The sequence below is a fragment of the Plectropomus leopardus genome, chromosome 20 (assembly GCF_008729295.1).
Source record: "Plectropomus leopardus isolate mb chromosome 20, YSFRI_Pleo_2.0, whole genome shotgun sequence".
Taxonomy (NCBI): domain Eukaryota; kingdom Metazoa; phylum Chordata; class Actinopteri; order Perciformes; family Serranidae; genus Plectropomus; species Plectropomus leopardus.
The window spans coordinates 2,439,894-2,446,319 of NC_056482.1; positions in this window are offsets into that span (position 1 = coordinate 2,439,894).

The window sequence follows — 6,426 nt, forward strand, 5'->3', positions numbered from 1 at the left end:
GCACTAGTAAAAATTACTAATGACTTATTGATTGCCTCCAATAAAGGTCTAGTCTGTTTTAATCCTATTAGATCTCAGTGCCGTATTTGACACAATTGACCATCAAATCTTACTGGGCAGACTGGAACACTTAATTGGCCTTAAAGGAACATCACTAAGCTACTTATCAGATCGTTCCCAGTTTGTTCACATCAGTGATCAATCCTCCGTGCATACTAAGGTCTGCTTCGAATGCCACAAGGTTCTATGCTTGGACCAGTCCTTTTTACTTTATATATGCCTCCCCTAGGCAACATAATTAGAAATCACTATTTCCATTGTTATGTTGATGATAGGCTACTGTATCTATCTATGAAACCAAAAGAAACTGATCAGCTATCTAGATTTAAACATGTCTTAAGGACATAAAAGCCTGGATGATTTCTTGATGTTAAATTCAGACAAAACTGAAGCTATTGTTTTGCTATTGCTTGGCCCCAAACACCTCAGAAATGAGTTTTCTAAGGATAGAATTTCTTTTGCCTCCCATATAAAAAAACTTCAAGGACTCTTTTTTTTCACTTGCATAACAAAAATTAGACATATCCTTTCCCAAAAAAATGCAGAAAAATTAGTACACGCATTTGTTACTTCTAGGCTGGATTACTGTAACTCCCTATTATACGGTTGCCCCAACAGATCTTGCCACGTGCTGTAGAATGCTGCTGCAAGCAAGCAATCAAGAAAAAAAATCCAGAATTGAATTTAAAATCCTCCTCCTTACTTACAAAGCTCTAAATGGTCAGGCTCCATCCTGTCTGTCGCAGCTCATAGTTCCCTACCAACCAATCAAGATCACTGCACTCTCAAAATGCAGGGTTACTTGTGGTTCCCAAAGTCTCCAAAAGTATATGGGAGCCAGAACCTTCAGTTACCACGCACCTCTTTTATGGAACCATCTTCCATTTTCAGTCAGGGAGGCAGACACCGTTTCCACTTTTAGGGGTAGACTTCAGACCTTTCTCTTTGATAAAGCTTATGATTAGGGCTGACTCAGGTTGACTGGATCAGCCCCTAGTTAGGCTGACATACTAGGTTTAATCTGCCAGGGGATTTTCTATGATACACTGAATTCCTTTTTCCTTCTCTTGCTCCCGCAAATGCTCATATCTGTTTACTGCATTATGCTAACTCCGTTGCCTCTCCGGAGCATTCCTGCGCCCTTGTTTCCTAGTTTTCCTGGATCTTGGCAGCAATTTTAGTTGATCATGGCGATAGCTGTGCTGGTGCTGTGACCCTGCCTTTGGTTGTGCTTGTGCACATTCAAGATCTTGATCTTTGCATCAGTTGCAGCTAAAGCAGTTTGTATCTCCATCTCCTCATCTCTTTTGAGTTTAGCTTCCTTTTCCTCTAATATTTGTTTCTGTTTTAGAGCATATGCTTGGGCTAACAACATAGCTCTCTTAGCCTTTTGTGAGCACACTGCACCCTTTCCTCCATTGCTTTAGGTGTGACTTTTACCACTCTCGAACTGACAACTGTAGCTGTAGAAAAGGCCCCAAAGTTATGTTACTGTTTGTCAGTATTCTGTGAGATTTATGTTCTGTTCATATGGTGCTGCTAAGATAATAGGGGGAGGTGCTCCACCTGCTGGTGATAGAGTGTGTGACGTCACACACACGAGCAGTGTTGGCTAGAGTGTTGGTGGAGTGATGGACAATCAGTGTGCAAGTGCAATTACTCCATAAGAAGTTAGCTGTGCGTGAATGGAAACAGTGAGTACTTACCTGTGACAATATCTGTGATATGTGCTATTTTACGGAAGCCCTAAGCGGACGTGTTTTTTTTTTTTTTTTACAAGCCGTTTTCTCGATATAACGAGATATTATCTCGTTATAACGAGATATTATCTCGTTATCTCGAGAAAACGGAGTTTGTTTTCCCGAGATATTATCTCGTTATCTCGAGAAAACGAACTTTGTTTTTTGGTTTGTTTTTTTAAACTTTATTGAATGAATGTCAGAAGAAGAAGTGGCGGGTGGATGATGTGACAGCAGGTGCCGTGCGGTGTTCTGCGCGGACAAATGCGTGCATTTGCAAGGTAAGCTGCACGTCAGAAGAAGTGGCAGGTGGATGATGTGACAGCAGGTGCCGTGCGGTGTTCAGCGCGGACAAATGCGCAAGGTAAGATGATTATTACAGGAACACATCACCCAAATTCATCAGTAATCATAACTAGATTATTATACTGTTGCTCCAGTGCTTTTTGGTACGTGCAGGGGCGAGAACCTGCATGCACTTGTCCGCGCTGGCACGGCACCTGCTGTCACATCATCCACCCCACTTCTTCTTCTGATGTTCATTCAATAAAGTTTAAAAAAACAAACCAAAAAACAAAGTTCGTTTTCTCGAGATAACGAGATAATATCTCAGGAAAACAAACTCCGTTTTCTCGAGATAACGAGATAATATCTTGTTATAATGAGATAATATCTCGTTATATTGAGAAAACGGCTTGTAAAAAAAAAAAAAAACACGTCCGCTTAGGGCTTCCGTACTATTTTGTGTTCATGCTATGTTTAATAACTTCTGTAAGCCTATGCGGATGAGAAATTAGAGTTTAGGCTGGCCATGTGCTGATTATGCTAATTAGCTGACATTGTGGCGCACGCATGCTCGTTAATGGTCGGCCGCTCACCTAATGCAGCACGATAGTTAAACAGACGTCATGTTGGTTGTGTTATATGTTCTGACCTTACTTACCTGCTGCTAATACTGTCCCGTGTTCGTTGTTTGGAGTTTGCTCCGTTAGAGGAGAATAGCATGACTTCCGGTTTCACAGTAAAAGCATCATGATGGTTAAACAGCAGGGAAATGTAATGCGAATGTAACAGAACAGGATGTGCTATGGGAATGTAAACAGCAGCTTAGTATAACGATAATATGTCTAGAATCCCATTTCAGCATGGCATATGGTTGTGTGATTGTTTAGCTTTGATACTCTAATATCTCTATAATCTTTGTTAAAGATAATCCTAGTTAAAGGTACATGTTGGCATATTTCCACTATTTCAGAATAGTATTTTCTGTTGGTGATATTATTTCTATAGCGTACAGAAGTGAGATGAGGTGTACTTTGTTTGGCATGCTGTAGTTATATGTCTTTTATTATTCCTTTCCTTATAGAAAACCACAGCAAGAAGTATAATTGTACTACTGTGAGAAAGAGAGCCGAATTAAACAGCCCTCAACCCACCCTCAACTCTCTTCATTTCATACTCTGACCAAATCGGGCCTTAAGCGGTGTTCTGGCCAACACCCCTGGGTGAACCTAGTGACAAACACCAAACCAGTGCCTTGTCTGAGCCCCTTTCCAACATCTCCACTACAGTAGCTGTTTCTTCATCTTCATGCTCCATAGTTTTATATGAGCCAAAAAGCTAAGGTAAAGTGTTTCAGAGCCTGATAGTTATTATCCACAGGCAGCTTTGCTAAACAGCACACATCAAAGCTCCCCAGCTTGCAAATGCATGTAGTGACTCAGCCTCTTTCACATAGAGTGTTCAGAATTGCACACAACCACTTTAACTTGAATCAGTTGAAATCCTTTCCTTGTGGTTTCGAATTGGAGCTTGCTAATATTCTATACAGGAGTAAAATCAAGGGTCCTAATCAATAAACTACTAAAAATCATGTGGCTCAGTCCTAGCTTGAGCCTCAACTAACCCCTATTCCCTTCAAAGCAAAAAAAACCAAAAAAACCCCCTCTCTCTCTTAAAGTGACGGTAGCACACCTAACTTCTCTAACAGAGAGTTTCCTTAATGCTGCTTTTAACAGGGTATCTCTTTTGAATCAAAATGAAATACATTAAATTATTGTTAGCTCACTTCTGGCAATCTTTTAATTCTTATTTATGAACTCACTTAGTTTTAACATAACTTGCAAACAAATACAGACTGTGCTTATTGAATTTTACGGAAGCCCTAAGCGGACGTGTTTTTTTTTTTTTTTTTACAAGCCGTTTTCTCGATATAACGAGATATTATCTCTTTATAACAAGATATTATCTCGTTATCTCGAGAAAACGAACTTTGTTTTCCCGAGATATTAAGTCGTTATCTCGAGAAAACGAACTTTGTTTTTTGGTTTGTTTTTTTAAACTTTATTGAATGAACGTCAGAAGAAGAAGTGGCGGGTGGATGATGTGACAGCAGGTGCCGTGCCAGCGCGGACAAATGCGTGCAGGTTCTTGCCCCTGCACGTACCAAAAAGCACCGGAGCACAGTATAATAATCTAGTTATGATTACTGATGAATTTGGGTGATGTGTTCCTGTAATAATCATCTTACCTTGCGCATTTGTCCGCGCTGAACACCGCACGGCACCTGCTGTCACATCATCCACCCGCCACTTCTTCTTCTGACGTGCATCTTACCTTGCAAATGCGCAAGGTAAGATGATTATTACAGGACACATCACTTGTGCATGCGCATTACAACAGCAAGATTAATTTCTTACTTTACATGAATGATAAGAAGAATGTACAGTTTTGAAATTAAAAAAGCATCTTACTGGCAGCACACAGATATAGTTCAATATTTATTACATTTTATATGACACATTAAATGTCTTGAAATCATGTGTTCTTGTAGACTTCATTTCACGGAATTGTGCAATATGACTTTTGAGAAAAAGCCTACCTTCACACAAATCAATACCGTCTCTTTTTTAACCGAATAAATAATCAAAATAATTTAAAAATAAAAACAAAACTGTAAATGTGACACACTGATGTTGTAAGTACATTTCAGAGAGAGGTCTTACGGTGCGTACCCACCAAACACAATTAAAAATGATCGCGCCTCAGGATTACATACAAAGTCAATGCAAAGACGCGATTTGAAGCCTCATTTTGCCGGGCGACGCGATGGACACGATTGCCGGCGCGTTGGACGCGAAATTCGCGTCGCGTCCAACGCCTCGCGTCCAACGCCCGAGTTGAAATAATTGAACTTTTGCGGCGTCATCGCGTGAAGACGCGCCGCGACAGCCTATCAGCGTTGAGATCGTCATCGACGTGCTGACGTATGGACGTCCTGGTGTTCCCTCGCAAAATCTAATCAAACCGCCAGAAACAATGGAGGAGCAGCTTATTGTTGCCGTCACCGCTCACCCAGAGCTGTACGACAGTTCCTGTCCCTTGTTGCAGGAGACGGTGGAACTCGCCGAGCTCACGCCGCCTCCGTAGGGTAGCATGCACCCAGAACCGACATCGGTGCCTAGCCCGCAGACGACGCTGGGAACTTCTCAGAGCAGGTGCAGTGCAGCGATCGTGCTAATCTCATGGTCAACGAGAGAATGAAATGGCGGAAGGAAATGTTGTTGTTTGGGCGGGCTCGACGCGCGGCGCGATTTCATTTTGGGGTTTTTGTACGAGCGTCAAAACTGGAGCGTCCGGCACGACACGATTTAATTTGAGGCGCGTTTGGTGGGTACGTTGTTCGGTTAGTGTATTGAATAACATCATGTTTAAAACTAGCATCGACTGGGTTTGGATGCAACAATATGCTGATTATTATCTTAATCAATCAAATAGGGATGTAACGATGTATCCCAAGGCAGTTAAAAATCAATGAAAGATATATGTGAAAAATGACCTGCAATACTCTTTTTGAACAGCAGAGGGCGTAATCTACTATGTGTTCAACGTCCTACGTCATGTCCCAGACTAGAGACAGCTCGCCAACGTAAAAAAGATTAATTAAAGACTCCGCGACAGGCGATATTGAAAGAGAAGATGCACCTCCAGTGTCTAATCGGAAGTGTGGCAGCATTTGAGCTTCCTTAAGTTAGAAAGTAATAAAGGTGAGAAGATGACAGAAAAGACAAAAACTGTCTGCAAATATTGCAAGAGGGTGTTGAACTACACAAATAATACAACTAAAACGATGCAGCATGTGAACTGACATCATAGTGAGGAGTTCTGGTCAGCCTTGCCTACGCACATTCCTCCTTGACAACTACATGGCCAAACCAAACTGACAAGCTGCAACCCTGCTTGCCCAAACTAGTATAAGAGCCAGAGAGAGCCCAACCTACCTAGACAAACTAGTTCTTCAAACTCACCCTCTCTGCTTTCCCCTCTGGCAGAAGCAAACCTTTCCACATCAGCCACCTCTGTCTTTTTTTTCAAACAGCAGGGGACATTGTGAATGTCCAGAAATGCATAACTCATTTAATATTCTCAGTCATAATTTTTCTGTAATCTCATTTTGTATTAAAAAAAAAAAAACGTGACGAAATCGTATCGTGAACCCAGTATTGTGAATCATAAGTTGAATGAATGGTTACATCCCTACATTCAAATAATTGTTTGATCTATAAATTAAATTAAATGTTATTAATAAAGCCCATCTAGTGTCAGTGGGCGTAGGCATCTGAGGCTT